Here is a 13,331-nt window from a genome sequence, read left to right on the forward strand (position 1 = left end):
CAACTATTATGGCAATAAAGATGTCATTGATCTCGCCATTGGAGGAATGCTTTAGACAGGTTATATATGATGACAAATATCAATATTGTATCCACAGCGCAAGGTCCCTCATGTGTCCAGCTTCAATCTATCAAGTTCAGTGAGGGTTAAGTTCAACTGCACAAATAATAAAATAATGGAAAAATCAAATTGTTTTAACTACCAGTCTCTAGGGAATCTGCAGGTTATCGTGCTTCACAATTCTAAATCAAATGTAAAAAACAGCAATTAAATTTAAAAACAGTGCATGGACTGCTGCATGCTTTTCCAGTCCAGAGCATTTCTTCTCTTTAAGTCAATATGTTAAACACTGAAAATCTGTTCCCTAAGAGAGCAGTGAAAATGACAAGGAGATACAGAAATTAAAAATATACATTTAATGGCAAAAGCAGTCTCTATTTATTTTCAATTTAACAGTTTGGATCGATGTCACTTTTAATTCTTTGAAATGTTATTCAATATATGTTCATATCCCCAGTGCACAATACATTATGAGGTACTGTTTACAATTGCATGGAGGGTAGTGAAAGTTGTTTGAAGTGACTAACACAGCTGCAGTCCAGCAGAATATTGTTACTACAATAATTTCTTCTCACAATACTGAGCAGAAGCTATTACTGTTTACAAAGTGGCTTGAGTGTGATTGTATGTGTCAGAGATCAAATGCATGTTTCCAGCCACCAGGATGTTTCTGTAAGTATGAGTTGGGCTTAACAAGGCATATATAGTATATTCCATTACCTTTCCACCTTTCATCATTTTGTTACCTGATATAATGTACCAATATACATCTTCATTAATAACTTCACATTGAGCCAAGCAGTTTGTACTTTGTTTGTACAATGTGAAAGGATAAAAACACTATGTTCTACATTTAAAGAATAACTTTTCAGACAAATAATTGAAGACTTTTTTACTGAGTATACGTTCATCACTCCCACCTACCTTTATTAGAGAGGAGAGGCATATATATATATATATATATATATAATCTTTTGGTACAATATTATCCCAATTGAATTCAAGCAAATGCACTGTTAATTGGGGGAATTAATCATTCTGGTCAGTCAAGGTGCCAAGCAATGCGTGAACATTTTCTGTGCACTTAATTCCAGGAGTGTTTCTGATGCACTCAGAGTTGATGATTATAATAACCAAATCTGTTTGGAGTATTAACAAATTCTCTGGGCCCTCATCCATTACTGTAGAACACAATGTATCGTAATTAGAGAGACGTGGTGCTGTCTAGAGCTGCATCAGACTGGCCTCTTTTATTGTGTGGGAATTCCACTGAGCAATCCTCTATTTTCCCTGTCACCGTTGGGACACACAGGCTTTTATAGACAGACCATAGAGGGCAATATCATGGCCATACATTCAATTTCCTCACTAGGGAGTGAGTGGGCACCAAGATTTTCAAAAGTCTTGCTAATTCCTCTTCTTTCCCCAAGGTCACCTTGCCACTCAAATGTTTCAGCCAAGAGAGGATTAGACACATACTGGTCTCTCTTCTCCTGTTATGGCTTTGTACAAAGGCCCAGAAAACAAATTTTAAATGCCACTAATCAGTGCGTATAAGCGAGGCTCAGGCTCAAGGGGCTACCATAAGTCAGCAGTGCCAGAGAATAAACGTCAATGAAGGCGGCTGTTAAAAGCTAGATTTTGTATCCCAACAGAACAAGTTCATCTCTGCAAGACATAAACAATGTAGTTCTTTATCACCACCAATGTATGGAGGGCAAACACTGATGTAATGGTAAGATATAGATGGATGGGAGTGCTGCATGGATGCAATGAGATATGCTCTTGGAAAATCTTCTGCCAGGGATGAATAGACCCACAGTTTTTAACAATGTGCTCCATAGGCAAATCCCTCTAATATTAATTGCCTCAGACAGACTAAGCATTCCCACTTACACAATAGCTCCCTGCAGTAGAACTAAACAAACTAACAAACAAAAAAACATTACAAAAATCAATATTTTACATTAACGGGACCTGGCGACATCTGCCTCCCAGATAATTGCATCAGTTCTATAGAACTTCTATTCTTCATCTGGGAACTGTCATACAGCTAATCAATGCTTTTATTATTGATTATCCATTGTAAGACACCTGAGAGAGGAGTGTGTGACAAAAATAATTTTAAAAACAGTAAAAAAAAAACCTTTCTAAGAGCAGAGGTTTTATTTCTCCTTAGTGGATAGTATTGGTAGTTGGATTTGAGCAGATTGGATACGGAAGTGACACGGACACATAAGACAGGGGTATGAAAGGAGGAATGTACTTACTAATGCACTAATGGATTATTTGGATGTGAGTGGCTGTTGAACATTCAACGGTCTTGCTTATTTGGCAAGTAAATGGCATGTAAATGGACAGCAATAGTACGTTCTACACTAATTTAAGACTACATATGGTCACTTCACTTGGGTGGCTGTAGAACAGTCAAAGGGCTAATTTCTACAGGTCAACCAACAGAAGCAGGGTCCAATGTGTATCAGTCTCCCTGCATTCTCCTATCATTCTTCAAGAATTCTCTACATAAAAGGGCTCCCTTAAGAGGCAGCTGCTATTTCAGTTGCTTTACCAACAAGGTGACTCCCTATACTTTGCAGTGCAGTGAATTATCTTTTTTGGAGGGACAATTATTAGATGGCATATTGGCTGTATGTAGAACACACTGGTCTGCCCGACACTTCCACACAAACATGCAGCAGCCAAAAGTGACAGGTGTGAGCACAGGTTAGGGTTGTCTCTGTGGGCCTTATTTCAGTACAGCAGGAGCAGAGGGAGAGTGGCAGAGTGGTCTTTATTGAGGCCCGAGATGGCCGTAGGTCACTGCACCAAGCCCTACAGCTGTTGTACGCAGTCTGGCTCAGCAAGCCACTCTAATGGGTGACTTCAAACAGCTGAGATCGGTGATTCTCTGGCACCCACAGCACCTCCGACTGGGAATAAACTATCACAGCTGTGCAAAGGAAGATGACAGTTCAGTGTTGTTCAAACTGCTTTTATTACACTGAAAAAATGAGCAACAAGCACAAAAGAAAGCAGGTGGCCTTTCAATATGTGTTCAGTTCCTTTGTTCATTTCACACCCACACACACACACACACGCACACGCACACACACACACACACACACACACACACACACACACACGCACACACACACACGCACACACACATGCACACACACACACATGCACATATCAGCACAATAAACAACAAGATCAGCATGATGCTTTGGAAATCCACTTTTGATAATAATACAAAGAATTGAAATATGACAGAGAGCCAAGAGCCATGGTTGAGAAATTACAGTGCTCAGCCTGAGCAGATGTTCCACATCAAGTGATACCTTTTATTCAGTAGCTGATTCATGGCTGTTCCAATAAAAACATGGATCTAAAGAGTTAAGGTAAGTAGTAGAATGAAACCCCCCAAATATTCATACCTTAAAAATCTGAAAATGCCCGCTCTTGCACAGGAGGATAAATGATCCCACCTAAGATACTGAGCTCCAAGTTAGTACTCAGTTTGTGGGGGCCACAGAATGGGAATGGGGGGGCTGCCATCCCCTTCAGTGTCGGCTTATATACAAGCCAAGCAGAATCTTCCTCAGTTTGGGCTGGATCCTCTTCCTCTGCATGCTGTTCTGTCATTGTGTAGAATCCATTCCTGTCTCGTCAAGCCAACACCTGACTCGTATATGCATAACAGGGGCATATTACCCAGAGCTGGTTAGAATTCTAAGTTTAAATTAATTCATTTGTTTGACAAAGACAAAGGCAAAACCAGAGCAATTCCCAATCAAATTCTGACCCTGTAAATACTTACATAAAAAAGCTACTGGGTCTATCCTAGCTGATTTGATAAACTTTGAAAAACTGAAACTGTTTTCCTAGAAATGGTTTTATTAGAGGTTAAACAGTGAAAAGGCCATGAAGTCTCTGTCACTGATTGAATTATAACTGGAGGGTTTAATGACAAAAGCAGGCCATTCAGTACATCTAGACCCATCATTAAGACTATAGTTTACAGTGCATCTACCAATGTGTAAAGCCTGGTCTTAAATAATTGAAGGGCCTCTGCTTGCACTTGAAGGCCAGGTAGGTTATTCCATACATTAATAACCGTTTATTTAAATGCTTCCTAGTGCTACTAAAAACTTACCTTTAAATTATTTCCACCTATGCCCTCTTGTTCTGCTGACAGACCTCAATTTGTAATAGCATCTGCAATCCAATTTATTAATGCCTTTTAAAAATGTAAAACCTCCATCAAATCCCCGTGAGTCTCCTTTTGCTGAGACTAGAAAGATTAATGGCCGGATATAATAAGATGATTTGCACAACACAAAAAATATGTGGCTACACTGTAAATTGGTCATTAACTTCGCAATGACTGCAACCTGAAATGACTAGTAACGGAAATTATTTTAAAATCATTCCAAAGAAACTGTCACAGTTAGCAGCGCACTATAAACAGCACGTTACCTGACCCAAGTCATCAGAATGCATCCAAAACAACAGTTTTCTGAGGATAAATGGTAAAATGTATAAGAATCTCAAAACATGGAATAAGAGAGTCGACCTTGGAATCTGATCGTGCCAAAAATAAAGACTCTGCAGCATAAAGGGCACAGCAGAAGAGATGAAGATGGGAAGATGGAAGATTATGTGGTGATTTTCATGTTTCTCTGAATGGTTGGTTAAAATATGTTGTGGTGGAAAAAAATGCCACCGCAAAGAAAGGAGCAGCCCACTGGATGCTGATGGCAGGACTGTCGTAAGCTAGGGTCAGTGGACTGGTAATCGTGTGAAGATGCAATTAGACGGTTTCAACCTCTGACCAACAATGGCCTGGGCAGCCAATCATCAGCATCTCTGTACAAGCTTGGCATATCTAACTGAGATATCTCACTACACCCAAAACTGCTTCAGATACGCTTGGGCCGTTACATTTATACACATGGTCTACTTTGTCAGAATGTTTTGGCACAGAACAGCATACATCTGATGAAATGGTCACCCCTGTGCCCCAAACAGGGTACCTCTGGAATGCACTGGATTGGCACGTTTGCTGCCATGTCATTATCACACCTGTGTGCAGGCTTCCTGCTGGGAGGAAATATGATTCCCCAGAGAAAGATCTTGTCTTGTTGATGCCACATCAAGTGCCAGTATTCCTAGATGCAAATGGGGTTGAAAATGACACTTAACTTACACATTGACAAAATTAATTTTACCTCCATTGATTGGAATTTGGTAAATAAATGTGTCATAAATGCCTGATCATTACTTGCAGTTTTGTTATCTGACTTAATTTATGTTTTGTTCTTGATGTAAGTAAACTGGAACCTGAAATTGCTATGTGAATGTGTGCATATTCTAATATATATATATTGGACTTTATTAGTAACCATTTGCTCAAAATATGAAATGGAAATTGCAGTACTATTGCACTGTTGCAGTCTTGTAACAGTTTTATACTTGCAGCCTGAATAATGTCTTCCAAGAAACATTAGTCTACCATCTTATAAGACATCAATATAAGGCATGAATGTGAGCTTGCATACACCTCTATCATTACATAGAATCCATATCATGAGTATGCACCTGGTGACATCCCTGCTCAATACACAGGTAATTGGGTGGTGTGACCCTCTCCTCTGAGAGGAGACTTGTTAATTGCCCATTTGCCATCTTCTAGTAAATGATAAGGCACAGATTGAAGTGGAAGTGATTATCCATGCTGGAAGGTTAAGATGGAGTTCCACATAAATAAAGTGAAAGGTTTCCCTGGAAAGTGAAGCTAACTTGCTAGCTCAATATTAGGTAGCAACATAACCAACTAATTAGCTAGTTAGATAGCTATGATGTTGTGGTTGATTATTTTGATGACTAGCTAGTAAACAAGCTATTTACATATAGTTTTACATATATTTCAATACAGTCACCTTCGTTAGCTGCCAACCAACCTAGAAAGCAACCAGCACTGAGCAAACTATCGGCAAGTTTCTCTGTTTCATTGTCAGTTTAAGAGAAAGTAGTTGTTCAGGACTTTGCTGTCTGATTGGAATGCATATGAATGCATAGGTGTGGTAGAACAGACAAGTCATCCAAGATCTCCATTTTACTGTCAGTATTGCCAGATGGAGCACAAATAAAGAGGAATGAGAAGCAGAAAGGATTATTTTCTGGCAGCGTGTTTTCAGGTGATACTTACTATAAATTAAATGAATTCACTTCTGGAGAGTCAGCTGCCACACATTGATTGGGCTAAGAGATGCATTCTGATCCACCAAACATTCACTCAAATCATTATCTCACTGTAGGAGGAACATAAGTGTCTGATAAGTGAGGCTAGGGCATGTTCAATACATTATTGTACTCCTATTATCTTTAGAATTAATCCCTACAGACTAAAAAAAAAGTCATATCTAAAAATATCTAAAATAGAAATGCATATCGCAAATGTATTTTAACCCAGGCATGTGATGGTACAGAAAAAAATACAAGCTCTTAAAAATCAAATGAGAGATGCCATGGTAAAACATCAATGCTTCACGCCTAGCCAGAGTGTTTTTATAACAACATTTTGTGCACACCAAACTGATCTTCAGAATATCAGAAAGGTTATCAATCATCACAATGTCACTGTTCCCTTCCCTGGTATGGGTCTCTTTGATGACTACGCTCACCTCTGCTTTAATTGTCCTGGCTGTTACCTTTGAGCAATTGTCAACTGGGAAAGAGAAAGGTCCCCATTACATCAAAATCTGTAAGTGTTAAATTAAAAAAAGAAACCCCGACAACAGAGATATCAAAGGACCTGCTGGTCTCTTTGAGAGACACCTCCGCAATGCCAGAGTGAAATATGGGTTTCAGCTTCATAACCAGGCAGTTTCATCTCACATCACAGATACATACATTTGTGGGATTTCAGCTGTTGAGGTTTAGAAGGAGGTAAACTGATTTGCCCACAACATCAGCTGCTACCAGTGAAGGAAATCCAGGGAATAATGGAAAATGAAAAATTTTTTGGGCTGACTTGTGTTACAACTGCAGTGTATCCCACGCTGTCATTACAAGAGATTTATGAGATAAAACTGTCCTTGGCTTCATATTTCAAGGCCCACATATGGCAAAAACTGAGACGAGGAAGGAGGTATGAGGACACAGAATGAGGACGCTGGTCTGTGTGTGTGTGTACTTGTTGAATATGACAAGATCTATTCAGGCAGTTGGAAATCAAAACAATGAGAACACATGTCATTCTGACTCATAGTTCACTGCTGTACCAGATGATGTGATATATTCCTCAACCATTGCTGTTATTTTCTTGTAATATATCTGGCAATTAAATATGACAGAGGAGTGAATATTTTACTTGCCATGTTGGCATGCTGTCAAAGTACAAAACACTACAAATACATGGCTCTGGGCCCAGTCAAACTCATATTTCAAAGGCCTGAGCTTTAACCTAACCAAAAAAGACACAATGCACTTTTGACGGGCATGGTCAAAGTGCACATCCTCATTAGACCTCAATCAAATTTGAACATTAGCATTTATATTTACAATAATGTAAGCATTGTAAATACGTACATACCCAGGCACCCAAGATGAATATGAATATGTTGTGCAGGCATCCACGAGCCGTTCCTGCTCCACTCCACCAGCGCCTGAAGCCACCTCACAGTGGCCCTTCCGGCTCCCCCTTCCAACTAATATGTCTAGCATCAGTGAATCACAATCTGTGTGGAGGGCTGTGCACATGCAGAAGATTGCTCAAATAAGAAGGGACAGATCATTAAGTGATGAGCCTTGAGAACAAAATTTAGCTTAAGGTAGAGAGCAGCTCTCTGAGCCTTCCTTCCCATGATTATCAAATTACATTGAACAGGAGTCAGAACAGCTCCAGTGCGCCAACCAAATGTGAGACACAGTACTGTACTATATGCATTTTTTCTGATCTACACAACAATCTAATTAATGCATATTGTATTTGTAATCTGATAGAGCTGAGGATCAAGACCTACAATCTTCACAACATAAATCTTAAATCTGAAAAACATTTTTGAAAAGGTGAAACACTATCTAAAGTACAAATGTCTGCCCAGGCAGAGACCACTTTAGCAGAAAAATACTGATAAAATGAAAAATAATCAAGAATCATATGATGATGAAATATAAGCTTACAGCCAAAGACAATGCCTATTCTTTGAAAACATGAGGTTAGTAAGTTGTTGATTTTTGCTTATTTTCACTAATTTATAAATTTCCCATGAAACATCCATAACTCCCTGTTCTTTATTTTTCCTATTAAGTATATTAGTTATGCTTGTTTCCTCTGTGGCCGAAAATCTCCCAGCTACCCTGTTGTGATAATACAGCAGATCATTTCAAGAAATGCTAAAGGTTAACAGGAAAACTCCACAAATGGGTGTTGCAAAAGCCTCTAGATACAGGCAAAGACGATTACATTAATATCCCTGACGTTTTGACAAGATTGCATCACAAGATTTAATTGCTTTGAATATTACTTGTTGTTTTACTTACTGTTTACATTTAACAGGCACCGGTTAAGAAAGTAACCTCAATGCCACTAGACCATGATTTGAACCCTATGCTGTTTGTTTTCATGGAAAAGGGGATTGAAAAAACAAGAAAAACTTCTCTGAATCCTCCTCAAAGTCTTCTCAAAATGTATCTGTCAGAGGATTGCAGATTATGCAGCAATGTCTGTGTGCACAGCCTATGAATAGAGGTGGAGGTAGCACCCACAACAGAATGAGACAATGCACTGCAGACATACTTAAAAAAAAACAAAAAACTTATTTTACAATGCTTATATAAAATGTCTGGCCATGGTTATTGAGTGTGTATACATTGAATCAACAGGATATAATGTATTCATATTTAGTGTTGTTTTAGACCCAGACCTTACTCTGTAAAGGGCTGGGCATTGGTCCAAAGTGGTTTACATGCAACATGCAGACGTTTGGAATGTATGTAGGAAAACAATGCTATAGTAAGGTAATATGATTAATGTAAGCATAATACACAACTGCCACAAGACACAATACCATGCCAATAACTATGAAAACTGGAAACCCTGATTTCTAACAAATGGATACAAAATGTGTCTACATAATGCTACAGTGCATGTGACCTTGAAACTATACATTTTACTGGGGAACTTTTTATGTAACAGATTATAGCAAAAGCAGAAAAAAGAAAAACCATAACTACACATAGAGTACAGTGATGTTCAGTCTACTTAGAATATTTCTTCACTACAATCAGAAAGAATCCCCCTAATGTGCTTTCCCAGATATAAGGGCATTCTTTTTATAAGTTGGGAATCTTCAATTAAAACAAGGTCAAAAGAGCCACTCAATTCCTATATTCCGAAAGCTATTAAAATGACACTGATATATTCTCAAAGCGAAATCTTCATATCCTCCTCACACATAAAAATCATACATTTCAGAAACCATTAATGTTAATAATTATAAATGGGTTGTATATTTATGGCAAGACTTAAATCAAGGACAGTGATTGAGGGAGAGGAACAGTCTTTAAATTTGTCTCTCTGGCTTTACCAAGCACATTATATAGATTTGCCTTTAAATGAACCCAAAAGTAATTCAAAATTAGTTACTTTAAGGTGACATTGGTTTATGTTATAAAACTGAAATATGCTGTTTGTGTAAGTATTCAAAAACTGTCCTCTGGAATCTCCACATTTACACAGATGAAAAAAAGCTATAACAAGGACACATGTTCCTTACCATTGGCCTAAAGTAATACAAATGAATAAGTTAGTGCCAGGGTCACACATTGGGACCCTTGATATGAGTGGAACAATGTCTGAGTGCCACAGGATATCTGAACATTGTTGACAATCAGGTGCATCCCTTCATAGCAGTAGTGTATCCATCTGTGAATGGGGCTTTTCATCAGGATAATGCTCCATGCCACAAGGCCTGGAGTGGATCTGGAAACATAACAATGAATTCAGCTCACTACAGAGGCCTTTCCAGCCACAAGATCTCGATCCAATTGAGCATCTGTGGGATGAGATGGAACGAGCTATTCAGGGTAGAGATCCAAAATCAGTCAACAACTATGGGAAGCATTGGAGTTTACATGGGCTAGCATCCCTGTGCCTCACTTTCAATGCCTTGTGGGGTCCATGCCCTGATAAATTTGTTCTGAGGCAATAAATAAATAACCAAAAACATGGTTAACATGGTTAAACATGGTTTTATATGTATAACCTTCTTTTTTGTGAATTCCTGAAATCAGGCAACCTGATACAGATGTCCTCTCATCTCTCTCCTAACCCTCTGTCTCTGTCCTCAAAACAATTCAAACAATTTCTATCTCCCAACTTGTGACAGCAAATGATGAAGAGTTGTATCCCTTCAAGAACTAAATCCTCCCCCCCTGTAAATCCCTGTACACATTTTTCTGCATTCATGGGACAGACCTTGAGCTCCATTTCCTGTCTTTCTCTGTGTATTCATTTGACTTCATAAATACACACCTATTCAGTTATCCACATTCAAAAGGCCGTCTACATGTGGCAAAGGTTTTGAAAACTGACTAAAATGAAATTAAAAGGCAACAAAGCCTTGCTGGATCTATAAGATGACAGGAACCTTTCACATAAATTGACAGTTTATGTATAAAGACACAGCTCTTTATTCAATACATTAGTGGTGAAAGAACATGCATAGCCAATGACTGTGTCCATGTGCTGAATCGTCAGTATATTCTGTTTTCTTCAAAGGCAGCAAAGAACAAACTTTTCCATTAAGCACTGAGTTGTTCCTCTTCATCTTTGCAGAAAATATCAAAAGAATGACTGAAATATCTTAATGTATCCATTCAAAGTGAAAACAATATGCTTTAAGACATATGCTGTGGACGTAATAACAAAGAATAATGTGCCATTACACAAACTCTAAACAGTTAGAGGTACAAATGTGTTGTATCATTTTCAAAATCTTGCCTGTTTCAAAATCTGTTTCTCTTCTGATTATAACTTTCATGCTTCAACATCACTGCAAAAGCTTCGGCCATGAGTCTAATCCTGTTAACTGTGCTGTCATACACAGTGTGAAATGTTTTAAGAGCTCCTCTCTCATTAGCTGCCCTGTGGAGGCAGAGCTGATCTGGAGTCAGAGGCTCTGCCTCATCATGTCACTTCTCCAAGATGCTGATTCTTCTAATCAGGCACCCTGTTGCTAATTATAGGCCCTTCTTGTGTAAAGGTTATGAGGAGTTGATTTTCACAGTGCTATTAAACTTTCCTGCACTTAGCATACCCTGAGTTAATTAACACTGACAGCTGTGGCCTAACAGTCCAGCTGCCAGAACCACTGCCAGCTAAGATGCAATTATTAACTACCGATATTTTGGAGCTACAGGCCAATGTCATGTAGCTGCATTTGCACAGCTTTGCCATGTGCATTTTATGAATGACTTATATACACACACACACTATATTATTCGGATGAAATGAAATGTTGGATGTTTGAATAAGACGTCATACAAGGGCACTCCAACCCCTAGTTGATGGATAGATCAATGGAGTGTGGGTACGTTCAACTACACCAACTGGGTAAATCAATGTTTTCACTTATGCAGTCGTTCCTGAGTATTGGGAAATGCAAGTACTGGCGCACTCGCTGAGCAGGCATGACAATGCTCTCCTACCTAAACCAAAACTAACACATGCTTTCCCCAGGCAGTAAAGTACACATGGAATAACATCTCGTCAACAACTGCCTTGATAAATTGCATTAGACATTTCTCCTGCATTTATTACCATACTTTCCTCCCAATATTTAGCTGTCTCACATATGAACTCCCCAAAATACATATTTATTAACACTAACATTTTTTTTTGTTTTATGTTGTTATTGGTACTCCTATGACATACATTTTAATACATCTTACCAAGATGAGCTTCTAAGTCATTCTGGATTAAAGGTACCTGCCATACAAAATAAAAAATCCAATAAGGTAAGAGTAGCTACATCTATTAGAAAACTTGTCACATTGAGTCAGCTGCAGTGGTCATAATAAATAGCGAGAAGCAGTAGACAATCATTACAGGCAATACAATTTTACCATTCACTTGCTCAGAAAGCACAGCCAACAAATGCATTGTTATGTAAGAGTGTTTGATAAAACAGGTTTAAATACATAAACATCTATTATCATATATTTCCCTTAACTGAGACATTTTTTATTGCTTATAATGCACACTGTCATTCATAACTGGGAGATATATATTTCTCATTCTCAGCTGAGTCTATATATTTGTTTGATACCTCAGCAAACCTTCTGCCTGGAGGTAATGCCTTTGGCATAAGGCATGAAATCTGGGGTAAAAGCAAGAAGCTTGTCGGATGGGGGAGATTTATGCTGTGTTATCCAGACTGCTTACTCTATTAACTTTAATTGGCTAAGGTGACACAACTCGCCATTCTATCTAAAATACAGTAACCACAGTGAAAAGGGAACATTACATAATAATTCGTTCTGCAGGAAAATGATGCAGATATATAATTCCACATACTAACAAAACAAAACAGAGTATTTGCATTCAATAAAACACTGAGCTAGCAACAACAGAATTATATTTTACATAAACATTGTGGAGAAATATTTTCATGTTTTGGTCTATTTGGTAGGCTTAGATTTTGTGATATATTACATGTTTGATTGTTTTCCTGATTTCTGTGGAAGTACAAACCATTAGTTGTGTCTAAGTATGTTACAAGGCACAAGTAAACTGCACTAGGTTTTTTGAAAAACCTTGAACCTCTATAGACATACATTGACAGACCACAGGCTCTTGTGATTTCAACCCAAACTGTTCAAAGCCATAACAGAGACAAGAGAAGGAAAGAAAGTGCAGTGTACTTTGCTGCCAGCTTTTAAACTCCAGTAATGTTGCTCTGCCTTTCTCATCTGATGAATACAATGGAATATGCCTCTAGATGAACTTACTGTACCTCATGATTTTGTATGGATATATATTTTTTGAATACTTCATGGTTAAGGAGAAGACATCTGTTCAGAAATGTACAAAGCACCATCTCTTCCAACCACATTCTCATAATCTCTGTACATACAGAATGTGGAATAGTGACCTGTAATTTACCAAAAGTTTACCTCTGAAATCTATTTTTGTCTTCCTGAAACAGGAGTATCATTCAATTTTATTTTTGATGCTCAGTTAACAATCAGAGTTGGTTGTGAAA

The 13,331-nt window shown here is 38.2% G+C and overlaps 1 protein-coding gene across 1 annotated transcript in view; it reads right to left on the bottom strand.

Moving 5' to 3' along the window:
- Nucleotides 1-13,331, bottom strand: part of LOC118774916 (X-linked interleukin-1 receptor accessory protein-like 2) — a 147,511-nt gene that overhangs the window by 11,303 nt on the left and 122,877 nt on the right. The gene's annotated exons all lie outside the window — the stretch shown is intronic.

This window comes from Megalops cyprinoides, chromosome 3 (assembly GCF_013368585.1).
Source record: "Megalops cyprinoides isolate fMegCyp1 chromosome 3, fMegCyp1.pri, whole genome shotgun sequence".
In the NCBI taxonomy this organism is placed as follows: domain Eukaryota; kingdom Metazoa; phylum Chordata; class Actinopteri; order Elopiformes; family Megalopidae; genus Megalops; species Megalops cyprinoides.